At 38.1% G+C, this 12,717-nt stretch overlaps 1 protein-coding gene and 1 long non-coding RNA gene across 2 annotated transcripts in view; both read left to right on the forward strand.

The window, feature by feature from the left end:
* LOC130685717 (endocuticle structural glycoprotein SgAbd-1-like) overlaps positions 1–12,717 on the forward strand; it is an 82,510-nt gene that overhangs the window by 19,722 nt on the left and 50,071 nt on the right. The window lies entirely within an intron of this gene.
* LOC130702746 (uncharacterized) lies at positions 661–1,078 on the forward strand. The gene is made up of 2 exons (XR_009004403.1): positions 661–870; positions 934–1,078. It is a non-coding gene; the product is annotated as an uncharacterized LOC130702746 (long non-coding RNA).

Genomic DNA, 12,717 nt, shown 5'->3' on the forward strand with positions numbered 1-12,717 from the left:
TACTGGTGTTTAGGGTAATACTTCTGAAATGGCAAATAATGGTAGTTCTGACTTCCCAATTTTCACATGCGGTTTCAGCATTTCAGCCAGTCAGTATTTAGATCTTCATGGTGTAGGTTGTCGACGGTGCTTCGAATGTGCCGTGAATGTGCCGTGAATGTGCTGTGAATGTGCTAATCATCTGTTGTTCGTGTCCAGCGGCCTGCCCAGTTCCTGCCCAGCTGCGGATTGTTTCTAAGGAGTCGCAAACCGTAAGTACATTTTCTATTTCACTAGTGCTGGGCCGTACCCGGACACATTGTATCAGGCTCGGAACGGATAGGCAACGGTTCGAGTGCTGGCATTGTTAATTTAAGTGTAAGGGCATTGAGACTTGTCACCTCAATGGGCACAGGTATCGGGATTGGTTTCACAGTGTCGTCGTGAAACCAATTGTCTGACCCAGGTCAGTGGACCTTCAGTTAAATAGATATCTTAGTCGGGACGTAGGCCGACTAGGATTAGAAATATTTACGATAGTTATTTAATTACATCTGCAAATTATGGGTATGCTACCTAACTATACTTCACGTCACTTAATGCTTTTACTTTTTTTATTGTGTTTCAACTGCTTATGTTTTACTAATTTTTTTTTCTTCTTTTTCTCCTTTGTAGGTTTTGCGTGGCAATTTTTTTACAGTTTACTCAGGCCGGTTTAACGTTTTTTTATTTCTTAAGTTCTTTTTTTGCCTTTTTCATTAATTTTATTTTTCTTTTTTCATAGGGAGCTCTGATCAACGAATTCTTAAACCGTTCTTCCGGACAATTGAAAGCTTTTGCTTTCTCTTATCACTCGTTTGGTAAATGGTTGGAAGGATTTAAACATGCAAGGTAAATTCATTTATAGTTATATGGAGTACATTGGTATAATTATTGCAATTTTATTTTTTTTAGAACAATCATCTTCTCGGGAATTGTGGCCACGAACCAAAACCATCAATCGGCACATTAGTTGTCGCTTGCACAACAAGTATTATCGTAATAATTCAAGCATAATGTATTACATTACATATTACATTAAAATAAAAAAGTCAATTGAGATTATGTAAGTTTATTTATAAAGTATGTTAATTTGTAAACATTCGTCAAATAAAATACATGTTACAAACAAACAAATGTTATTCAATTATAGACATATCTAGTTCATCATTAATATTATTTATAGCAACATTAAGGGCATGTGAGGAAACAATAGCGGGAAAAGATGATCTAAGCTCTAAAACTATTTCTTCTAGTAGATCCATTGTAGATAGCTGCAAAAACAATGATAAGTTATAGGGAAACTTTTTTTTTTTGTAAATTTAGAAAACATACCTCATTATTTTGATAGCGCGCCCAAAGCTGGAACAGTACGGAATTCTTAAGTTGGGTCTCTTTCTTCCGGTGAGCCCTTATTTTGTCATGGCAGAGTAGCGTGCTAGTAAGGGAAACTTCTTCGGCCAGTTTCCGCAATATCATTGTCATCTTGTAGAATTTTAAATTAGATCCGCCTGCCAACTACAAACATTTTTGTTATTAATTATTCATTACATATTATTGTTCAAATTTAAATTACCTTGTTCCATTGGTGGTGCATTCCTTCGCAGTCGTTATTGGTACGCGTTAAGATGTTGAAGCATGACCAGTTCTCAGGAGTCCAGAACTTGCCCCGAATCCAATTCCGCTCCATATAATCCATGAGTGCTGAAAGTTCGCTAGGTGCTGAGCTCTTCAACGCGTCAAACACACCAGGAATTTTACCAGCTACAAAAATTAAAGTTCACAAATGTTATTTATGACAATTAAATATAACATTTGTGTGCTATTTACCTGGAAGATATGCAAGGCATAGCAGGCGAAACACAAAGTCTCGCACTGGATTCGGTCCCTTGTTGTTGTAGAGGGTGGCAAGGTGAAGATCCCGGACCTTTTTCAGAACGGCTTGGCACCAGTGGAAATTGCAGCCAAAGTGCTGGCAATCCACAAAGTGCCTGCGGACAGCCGTAAATATAGCACGTTCGAAATCGGTCACGATCCGCTGGACTCTAGGAAGGGGGATTATATCCTATTACAATATAAAATTTATTATTTTTACATAACAAACTATTTGTAAATGAGATAGTATCTATACCTTTATCTTCTCGAAGACAGCGCTATAGTCGGCTGCTCTTCTCCTGGTCATGCAAATCTCTTCTTTCTATTCGCCGCCGGCAACTATCTTCAACTTCCTCGGCTTTAGCACCCATAAATCTTCTTCATCAATTTTATTTCAAAGTCAATATAAATATTAACTTAATCCTTTGGCATACGTCACTTGATGAGTAATGCTATGTCATGCTCGGCCATCCACTTCGGTGGTAGAATCCTCTTCTTGGTAAAGAAGTTGAGGAATTATTAAAATGTTAAATTACAAATAATTTATTTTTCGCCCATCTACCGTTATCTACCATCTCCTCTCTCATCCATTCTCTTGTATCTCAACAGTTCTTCTTGCTCCTGGTGAGGAACTAGCTTTCATACAGGCGAAGATTCATTAACATTCTTCTACTATTCATAGTAAACTTAACCGCAAATGTTATTAAAAACCTCAGAAGAAATGTAATCACGGAGAATCGAACATAGGACTACCCGTGTCACAGGTTAGAGCGCTACCGATATGGTAAGACTTGCTTGTTATTCGTTGCTGATAGTTGTATGAGCAAGTACAACATGAGTGCAACTGGAAAAGTTATTTATGCACTAAAAAGTAAGAAAAATTTAATAAATATTTCTGGTGTGGCCGTTGTAGTATTTTATTAAATGAACTATATTAGATATAACATATTTAATGGTCCCCTGCAATTTAAATTAAAATAGGATAAAAGATAAATGTTTGGTGAACCATTTAAGTTATGAGTTAACACCATCGGCTTTTTACAAAGAGAAATGGATATAAGCCGACGCTCTTACGCAATATGTTGCCTACCGGATTGGAGGCATATCGTTCCTATTGGAACAAAATAAAATAAAATAATTAGGACTATTTCTAAGGAGAAATAGGACTGATGCCGAGGAGAAATAGGACTGCTGGCATGGAGAAATAGGACTGTCCTAAAAGTTTTAAAAAGTCAGTCCTATTTCTCCCAGTCCTATTTCTCCGGTACAAATAGGACTGGAAATTTGCAGTCCTATTTCTCCAGTCCTATTTCGTTTTAGTCCTATTTCACCGGCTACCAAGTCATACATGTCTTGCTAAACTTTATGTTAAACATTAGTTATATAGTTATTATGTTACCTATTAAAATGTGCAGGAAAGGAATACATTTCTTCACTGTAATACATCAAATGGCTGTTTTTTGAGTGAGCTGAGATTAACCAGCTGACACTAAACCATACTACTAATGTCCAATAAATTATCACCTGTTCATCGTAAAGTAAAAATTAGTTGCAAATCAGATATGAAGATTTTTATAAATGTGTTATACTAAATCGCTTACCCCAATAAGATATCACAGCAGAAAGTTTTGTGTTGTTTGTTTATTGTTTAAATCACGGTGGCCATTTTTTCGTCTGACGCCAATGTGTCAATGATAGTGGAAGCGAATTGCTAAAATGCGGAATGCGAAGATTGGGAATGACTAATTAAAGGGAAAAGTGGAAACGAAATAAAAGGTTAAGCTTACCCCGCGGCTGGTCGAACCTTTCCCCAGGTACTCGAACCTTTTCTCAGGTAGTCGAACCTTTTTTCAGGTAGTCGAACCCTTTTCCAGGTAGAAAAAAATCACGTGATGTCCACACCACCAATGGAAAAAGGGATACCGAAAGGAAAAGAAAATGTCAAGCCTTGCCAAAGGCAGTTTAACCTTTTTTCAGGTAGTCGAACCTTTTTTCAGGTAGTCGAACCTTTTTCCAGGTAGAAAAAAAGCACGTGATGTCACTACGACCAATGAAAAAACGGATGGCGAAATGAAAGGAAAAAGTTAAGCCTTGCCAAAGGCAGTTTACACCTTTTTCCAGGTAGTCGAACCTTTTTGCAGGTAGAAAAAAGTCACGTGAATGCCCGAGAACCAATGACGGCGTGCGCACGCCGTTAGGTTTTTCGGACAAACAAACAGATACACAAACAAATTCCTCCCACAAATAGACCTTTGGCATTTATAAAGATAGTAGACTAGTATATGGCGGCCCGTCCCAGGACGGTAATAGGTGAATTCTAGTATTTAGTGTCTGCACTTCGTTTTCTCTCGTCCTGTAGGCAAGCCCCCCCCCCCCCCCCCAATTTCCGGCCTCGATTCGCGATTTTCCGTCTATCTGCGTTTTCATCCTGCATGCAGTTTTACTCCAGTTCGTTTAACTTCGAAAGAAAAAATGTTTAAGCACTTGCCGGTGGCAGTTGGAAATGTGTTTCAGGTTGTCGAACCCTACTCCAGGTATTTCAATGTCACGCTATTCCTATTCGATCAATGGTAGGAGGGACGAAAAAGGGGTAGGCAAAATGTTAAGCCTATCGCTAGTGCCAGTTGTAGTTTTTGCTATTTTTGTGTTATCAATCCTTACACAACCTTTCCATTGCTATCTGGTGATGGGTCACGCATGAATCGGCAAACAAACGTTCATTCGTCAGTTGTATAACAGCGTTGATTTAGCATTACGCTAATGAAATCGCAAACGTTTCGGGTTTAAACCGTACTCATTGAATGAATTCTCCTTCTCATATATGACCAATTTCCGGAATCCACTGTCAATTACCAATTTTAGTCAGGAGCGTAAACGTTATCTGAAACATTACTGCAATAATCAAAAATTAAATGAGAATACTGGATGGTGTTACTTGCTCGATTGTGAACCTTGTTGAAAGATACGACATTCAAGAGCTTGCAGCTGCATGTTAAACTCGTTGACTGCTCAATGCACATCAGACTTAAGATATCGTTTCTCTAGAATGCATAATAGTTCCAGAAGATTTAATGTTTCTGTCGTGTAATCGAAAACAAAGTGTGATTGTAAAATTTTCAGCGAGCACATGAACATAATGTGAGACTCGTTGATATGAAGTTGTAACTGAATTTGCATATTTCAGAAATTGGCCATTAATTCCCAAATACAGGCATTGACCTGTTATTGAACTATAACATCATTGTTAAAATGGAGTAGAACTGGAGATGCAGCTCGTTAAGTTAAAAAAAATTTTATAAATTTTTTTAAAGAATTATCATTCAATAAGGAACCTGTTCAATAATAAATATTGCAAGCTTTAAGTCAAGTGTGATTTGTTGTGTGCTTCGAACCTGTGACATTTCTTTTGGTTGATCAGCAGTCGATCCTCGCGCAGCTTTTCACTTTCAAAGTTGCGAATGAAACTATGCTTCTGAAATTTGCACAATGCAACTCAAATATATGCTACACCAGTTCACCATTCAGTGTTTCACCATTCAGCGTTCAGATTAAGCCACCGTCTTCTTTTAATTTTAACAACAGCAAAGGAGTGAAAGAAATATAGTAACGCATGTTAAATTAGAACTGAAATGATCAAGGCAGAGCCCTTTCATCCGGCAGACGTTAAAAAAACTGAATGTTGTTGGTTGAAAGTAGTACTTGGTGAATGGTATGATTTGCATATTTCAATGAGCTACTTGTTGACAAATAAGCACTGAAAGCTTCATGACATATGAGACTGGTTGAGTGCTTTGCGCGTGTGAGCTTCACATTTGTTGTATTTTAGTTGTGGTTTAAATTAGCTTAGCTTTAGGCATCATTTTGGGCGAGCACGACGTCAAAGAAAACTGTAGTCACCTGGTTGAAAACGCAGCTCTTAACTTCGAAAATTGCAAATGGAGTGTGCCTGTGAAAATTGCAGCATGCAAGTCAACGAATTCTTCATCTGTAAACATGAGAAAATGTGTGATCTTCAAATTAAGAAACGGTATGTTTTTTTAAACGCAAACAACAGCCAAAACGGTAAACCAAAACCACAAGTTATGTTGAAAAAGAACTGAAGCAAAAGTGTATATCCCCTTAACCTGGATGGGTTGAAAACGTTAAACGCCGTTGTTTGAGAGTGGTGGAACTCGCTGTATGCCAACATCTGCACGCTTCAGTGTGGCACCTGTTAACAAATAACTACTGAAAGCTTTGAATAAACCGTGACTTGTTGAATGCTTGTCACCTGTGAGTTTGGTATTTCTTGTAGTCCATCAGCAGTCCATTCTCGAGTAGCTCTTCAGTTTCATAGTTGCAAATGAAGTCGGCCTGTAAAATTTGCAGAATATAAACCAATGAATGCTTCATCTGTAAACGTGAGAAAATTTGTGATCTTCAAATAAAGAAGCCACAATGTCTTTATGTAAACGCATACTAACAGCCAAAATTGGTAAACAAAAGAACCAACACATTTTAAAATACAATTGATGTGGAAATGAAGAGCCCATCACCTGAAATGTATGGGAAAAGTTACACACCATAGGTTAAGAGTGGTAGGACTTGTTGAACCTCAACATCTGCCCGTATCGATGAGGTATCTAATTACAAATAAACATTGAAAGATTTACTTCAAACGTTACTTATCGAGTGCTGTCTACTTAAAAGGATGATATTTCTTTTAATGTACCAGCAGTCCATCCTAACCTAGCTTTTCCCTCTCGGAGTTGCAAATGAGGCGTGTCTGCTAAATTTGCAGATTGCAATTCAATGGAATGCTTGTAAACGGGAAAATGTGAGGTTTTTCGATAAAGCCACAGTCTGTTTGTAAATTAAGACAGCAAAGCAGTGCAAAAAAACATAAATGCACGTTAAAATAGAACTGAAGCAAAAAATGCTAAGCCCTTTCAACCGGAAGGTGTTGAAAAAAACTGGATTCTGAGAGTATTACTTGTTGAGTACTTTAAACGTGAATGTTTGAATGAGCTACCTGTTGACAAATAAACCCCGAGAGCTTTAAGTCGTATGCGACTGGTTTAGTGCTTTGAACCGGTGAATCTCACATACGTTGTAGTTCAGTAGGAGTTTAGTTTGCTCAGACGGAAAGAAAAACCATTATCACTTGGTTAAAACTGTTATTATACCAGGTTGAACACGCGTTCTAAAGAAATGTGCTAACAGAAATTGGTCACCCTAGTCAGTTATTAACAGCTGAATATGCAGAGCCCTTTCGTCTGGAAGATGTTGAAAAAGTTAAACGCCGTTGGTTTAGAGTGGTGGAATTTGTCGAATGCCCGCTTCAATGGGGCCCTTGTTGACAAATAACCACTGAAAGCTTTAAATAAAACTTGACTTGTTGAATGCTTCATACCTGTGCGTTTGGTATTTCTTTTGATTGATCAGCAGCCCATCCTCGCGTAGTAGTTCACTTTCAAAGTGGCAAATGAAATGTGCCTGAGAAATTTGCAGAATGAAAGTAAGAGAATACTTCCTGTAAATATTGAAAAATTTGGGTAATTCAGTTGAAGCCAAACTGTCTTTTTGTAAACGTAAACAACGGTCAATTTGTTTACCAAAACATAAACACGTGTTGAATAAGAACTGAAGTGGTGGTGCAGAGCCAGTTCAACTGGAACAGGGTGACAAAGTTAAATACTGCATGTTGTGGGTGGTGGTTCTTGTTGAATGCTAATATCTGCAGGTTTGATGAGGTACCTGTTGAGAAATAAAAATTGAATTCTTTAAATCAAACATGCCATGCTATGCTTATTACATAAAATATAACTTACCGAGTGCTGTTCACCTATGAGGTTCACATTGCTTTTAGTTGACCAGATGTAAGCGGGAAGAAATTTGTGATCTTCAGATGAAGCCATTGTCTTTCTGTGAATGTAAGCAATAGCCAATTAGTCAAAGACAAATTTTAAAATAACTTTGAGGTAGAAATGCAGAGCCCTTTCAACTGTATGAGGTTGAAAAAATTAAACACAGTTAATTTGGGGGTGATGAATATAGTTGAACGCTACCATCTGCAAGTGAGTCATGCTGATTTGAATGTAAGATGTTACCTATGTAAATGTGGAGGAAGAGGATAAAATTTTTCACAGCAATATATATATCCAGAGGCTTTCTTTTCGGCGAGCTGGGAGACATTCAACCATACTATTGTCCAATAAATTATCACCTGTTCAAATGAAAACCACGTTAAAAAATAAGAAATGTAGAATGTTTGAAAGAAATGTGTTACAAGAAATAGCTTATCCCAGTTAAAATATGACAGCAGGACGTTTTTGTGTACAATGAGTTGGCTGAATGTCGGCTCAATTTCGTCTGACGACAATGTGTCAACGATGGTGGAAACGGATAGAAAAATGCGGTGGTTTGGAATGACTAATTAAAGGGAAAACGGGAAAAGGCAAAAGGGTAAGCCGAGCCGGCGGCAGGTCGAACTTTTCTCAGGTATTCGGAACCTTTTCGAAGGTAGTCGAACCTAAATAAAATAAAACTAATGCGGCTCAAGGAATGCTTCAAATTTGATAAAATTCGTGTGATTATGAAGAAGCCACACTGCCTTTTAGTAAACAGAAACAATACTCTATTTGCTTACCTAACCATCAACACATGTTGAACAAGAACTGAAATGGAAGTGCAGAGCCTGTTCACTTGGAATGTTAACAAAGTTCAACACTGGTGGTTATGGATGGTTGTTGTTGTTGTATGCTAATACCTGCAGGTTTCCTGAAGTACCTGTTGACAAATAAATATTGAGAGGTTAGAGTCATACACGTCTTGCTAAGCTTTATGTTAAACATTAGTTATCGAGTGTTGTATACCAATGAGGTGACATTGCTTTCAGTTGCTCAGATGTAAGCGAAAAAATCTGTGATCTTCAGCTGTAGCCACTATCTTTCTGTAAATGTAAAAGGCAGCCAATTAGTCAACTGAAGCATCGATACATTTTAAAATAGAATTAAAATAGGGAGGCAGAGCACTTTCACTTGGACGTTGTTGGAAAAGTTGAACAAAATAACTTTAGGGTGATGAACTACTTACTTCTGCAAATGAGTCATAAATATTTGAATGTATCATGTTACCTATTAAAACGTGCAGGAAAGGAATACATTTCTTCACTGCAATACATCAAATGGCTTTATTTTTGAGCGAGCTGAGATTAACCAGCTCACACTAAACCACACTACTACTGTCCAATAAATTATCACCTGTTCATCGTAAAGTAAAAATTAGGTTGCAAATCAGATATGCAGATTTTTATAAATGTGTTCTATTAAATCGCTTACCCCAATTAAGATATCACAGCAGAAAGTTTTGTGTTGTTTGTTGTTTAAATCACGGTGGCTGTTTTTCGTCTGACGCCAATGTGTCAATGATAGTGGAAACGAATTGCTAAAATGCGGAATGCGAAGGTTGGGAATGACTAATTAAAGGGAAAAGTGGAAACGAAATAAAAGGTTAAGCTTACCCCGCGGCAGGTCGAACCTTTTCCCAGGTAGTCGAACCTTTTCTCAGGTAGTCGAACCCTTTTTCAGGTAGTCGAACCTTTTTCCAGGTAGAAAAAAGCACGTGATGTCAACACCACCAATGGCAAAAGGGATACCGAAAGGAAAAGAAAATGTTAAGCCTCGCCAAAGGCAGTTTAAACCTTTTTTCAGGTAGTCGAACCTCTTTCCAGGTAGAAAAAAGCACGTGATGTCACAACGACCAATGAAAAAACGGATGGTAAAATGAAAGGAAAAAGTTAAGCCTTGCCAAAGGCAGTTTAAACCTTTTTTCAGGTAGTCGAAACTTTTAGCAGGTAGAAAAACGACACGTGACTGCTCGCGAACCAATGACGGCGTGCGCACGCCGTTAGGTTTTTCGGACAAACACACAGACAGATACACAAACAAACTCCTCCCACAAATAGACCTTTGGCTTTTATAAAGATAGTAGATTCTTGTAATATTGCTAGGTCTGGGCCCACGTTCGCCAGGTAATAGGAACACCACAGGCTCTCCTCGAGGAAAGGAAGAACGGGGAGTTTGTTGTGGGGATCTCTTATACAGGGCGCTGTTGGGCTGGAATAATATGTTGTAGCCTACCGGAAACTAGGTAAACATCTTTTAAAATGCTGTCCAATTTGGGGGAAAAAAGGCCTGGTTGTCATATCAGTAATCAGGTATCTTTATAGGTAACTCGAATTGGAAAATAAGAAGGAAAGAGCATTGGAGATTGTAAGAACATTAAAGTGGAACCTTAACCCCCCGATGTATCAGGAGATGGTTAAACGCAGTAGGGCTATCCCCTGAAAACTGTTCCAACTTCTGTTTCTAGTTTATAGTGCTAATCGCTACGTACTCTAGTGGTCTGTGGCCCTCAAAATTGGCGCGTTTTATCCCCATATTGTTGTCATGTTGCTCTGGGAGTAGATCACATTGACGTTCATCACAAAAGTTATAATTTGAAGTTCTAAAATAGACAGTTAAATTAATGTTCGAAATTTCTGAAGAAGCATTTTGAAGAAAATGATAGTTATAGAAAGGATTCATTTGAGACTATCATTGAAAAGTTGTTTCATTTTATACTTTACTTTGTTTCCTGCCAGAAACATAAAAAAAAAATCAAGGGAAATAAATTAGTAAAAAATCAGCTAGCTTTTCTTATTGCTATTGCTATAGGATCCGGTGCTGGATCACGTATGGAAAATTCTTTTTGGTGGTATAAATTAATGCTTTTTTTTTCTATATACGTGTATATATTTTTTCTAAATTCATAGTTTGAACATGAGTTTTGCTGGAAATGCCCATTGGATAGCCTATCAGAACGAACTTTTTATAGAATACCGTACAAAAACACCATCTGCAGAGAAAAAGGAGTGGGCCATTCGCATATAGCTAGAAAATGAAATTTTCATCTGGAATTACTAATCCCGGATAGAAACCGATTCCTTCACTTGAAGTTATTTAAAGTAGAAATGAAGCAATATTTTATTTCTTCTATATGCTCCAGAGAAAATGACATAAATTCACTTAACAAATGTCCGCCTTACCTACTCCATTCGTATCCGCGATGCTCCGCAATGCCGCGACAGACATTTTTATGTTTTTATTTTGTTGTCGTTCGTTTCTACTTTTTGATTTTTTGTTTTTGTTTTTGTTCTAAATTTATAGTGGACTGAATAGTTATCTGCTGCCATCATATCTTTTCTCCGCCCTAGTTATTAATACAAATCACGAATTAACATTATTACTCCGTTTTACATACAAGGCATGAAAGCAGCGATAAAGGCCATTTTTTCCTTGAACCATCAATCCATTATATTGCGCAATAAATCGAAATGGTATCACCCCAGTGATTTGTCCTTTTACCAATGAAAACGACTGCCAGTTTTGGACCCAACACTTCAACAACACCAATAATTACGTGTAACAAGAAACAACCTTAAATCTATAAAAATAGCTACACCCACCAATGATGGCCAATGGAGCATCTTCCGTTAATTTACCTTTAACCTATGGGCTTGCTGGAGTAGCGTAAAATGGTATTCAGTAATTTTTCAGCAACAAGTTTCATCGACGCCTTATAGTATCTTCAAAGTGCTGCAAGACTACCACACGTTCACTACTAATAAACGTTTCAAAAATGAGAGGTCTCTAAGAATGCTCAATCTCAACGGTAACCTTTTCAGGTTAAGACTAAAAGGTGAGACAATATGATGGAAGAAGAAAAAGGGGGGGGGGAGAAAAATAAGGCAGTGGCCATTGTGGATATTATGTGAACCTTTCTGCAGATCTGGTTGCTGACAAATTCAAGATAAAGAAAATTTACAGTTTCTCTGAAAAGCGTCCAGTAAAAATGAAAATAACCGATAATTTAGATTAGTATTGCATTAGGTACTTTCGTAAGTGCTTACCCTTGCATCCGTTTTCACTCGATTTCCAGCATGGTTTCACGTCATGTTGTACCAGCACATCATTCAGTCGCATCACAATACTCTTCCACAACAAACCAACGCCGAACACCCAACTTCGACGCAACAACCCGATTTTATGAAGAACTACATTCCAAACTAAATTTCAAACAAACACGTTTGGTAGATAATATCGGTTTTATAATTACATTTTTTTTACACCGAAATTCACAGAGGCATACAGCATAGAAAACATGATTTTAAATTATTTAATCAACTGTATTTTCATTAGTTTAGTAGATCTTGTTGCCTTTGCCGTTCAAAGGGATGTGGACAGGTGCGACTGGAAGTTCGAATTCGTGGACGGGAGCGACCGGCAAATGATCTCCTTTGGGCTGGAAACCAGCTTCATCAGCAGTCCAGGTCAAAGTGAATTTGTGGCCTTCAGGAGAAACGCAGTAAGAGGAGCCCTTGTTGGTGTTGCATAGGATTTCACCGTACGATTCTTTGCCATAGCAATCGTAGGTGACTCCTTGCATCATCTTCTGGACCTGAGCCTCTTCACGAGTTGTGTAGTCAGACTGGGCGTAGCTGTGGGTTAATAGAATTTAATGTAAAAAAATATGAATACTTTTAAACCATATGTTGGTGAGTATAAGGTAATGCACCTACCTCCATTGGCTGCTGCCATTGAGGTTGCGCTCGTCAGATTGGCTAGTGATGGTAACGTCGACGTATTTGTTATCCTTGTTGTAGCTTGATGCAGGGTAGGCTGGCGCCGCGTAGGCTGGTGCAGGGTAGGTTGGTGAGAGTACTTCGATGCAGGATAACTTGGGGCAGGATAGCTGGCAGCTTTGTATTCCGGTTTGTAGCTGGATGGTAGGCTACGGCGGCAG

The sequence above is a fragment of the Daphnia carinata genome, chromosome 9, assembly GCF_022539665.2.
Source record: "Daphnia carinata strain CSIRO-1 chromosome 9, CSIRO_AGI_Dcar_HiC_V3, whole genome shotgun sequence".
In the NCBI taxonomy this organism is placed as follows: Eukaryota; Metazoa; Arthropoda; class Branchiopoda; order Diplostraca; family Daphniidae; genus Daphnia; species Daphnia carinata.